We start from the raw sequence: 1,253 nt of genomic DNA, 5'->3' as shown, positions 1-1,253 counted from the left end.
ATACTTCCCCTGAATAATTACAGCAAACATACAACACAAACACGTAAACAAACATGTAAACAAACCAGGGTGCACTGCTTGTTAAAAACAACCGCACCCCCCCAAAATAATAAAATATATTCATGCACACAAACATACACACCAACAGACACACACACACACACACATTTCTCTCAGCTTGTTAATGGCTGATTGAAAAATAATGAGCTGAATGCAATTTGTTTGGCTGTAGTGCATGTGTTTGTGCATGTGGCTGTAAGTTTGTGTGTAGCTATGTGTGTTTTATGTGTTATGTGTCTTCGTGTGTGTGTTGTGAGGACTCGTGCTGCAGCCACACAAACACTTGATGTATTGTTTCTTTTGTATGAGTTGATTAGGGTTGACCTTCAGCGTTTCTCTAATACTATGCTGTGTATGCTATTCAAAGGGGGAAGTGTGTTTGTGTGTGTGTGTATGCACATGATAGCATGTGCATGCGTGTGCAGTACTAGAAACAAACAGAGAACAGTGACTAAATACTTCAGGACCGCCGTCGTCACGGCAACACACAGACCACAAAGCCAACAATGGCTGAGTTAAGGCAGATGCTCCCTCTCTGTGTAACAGCTGCAGTAGGTGCGTCTTAGGGCTCTTAGTCACAGGCGTAGCCCATGGAGACCGTGGCCGCACACCTCATGCACACCTCTCCAAACACTCATCAAATCACCTACCTGCTGTATGTTTCCCGGTTGATATATGATGCACCAGCGGAGGAGGTTTGCACATTATGTTCATTTGTTGGACACGTTGTGTCGTCTTCACATGACAGAGACAAAATGGTTTACTTTAAGTGAATTAGCAGATTCACACTATGAATCTGGCAGACTCAGAAGTATTGGTGCAGGCAGCGGCGTAGAGACATACTTACCTGCTGTGGCCACAGGATCATTTGGCCTTGAGCTGCTTTCTGTACATTATGGGATGGAAGGGAAGTCTGCGTCACAAGCACAGCAGCTCTGCATTTGTTTACTCCAGTACCCAATCAAACTATCAATCAGTCAATCAATCAGTCCATCAGTCAAAATGTACACATGATCAACTTCTAAGATAATTCACATTCTTCTGCTCCCCTAAATATAAAAATGTTTGGGAGAGCAGAGGAATGTGATTTATGATACATAATAATTTAATATACTGTACAGTATATAATGTAATTCATGAAAAAGCACTCAAGTTCTGACACGTGATGAAGACAATAAAAATAAGATCAATAA

Source organism: Gadus chalcogrammus, chromosome 18 (assembly GCF_026213295.1).
Source record: "Gadus chalcogrammus isolate NIFS_2021 chromosome 18, NIFS_Gcha_1.0, whole genome shotgun sequence".
Classification (NCBI taxonomy): Eukaryota; Metazoa; Chordata; class Actinopteri; order Gadiformes; family Gadidae; genus Gadus; species Gadus chalcogrammus.
The sequence above is the reverse complement of the archived record's forward strand: the minus strand, read 5'-3'. Positions refer to the sequence as shown.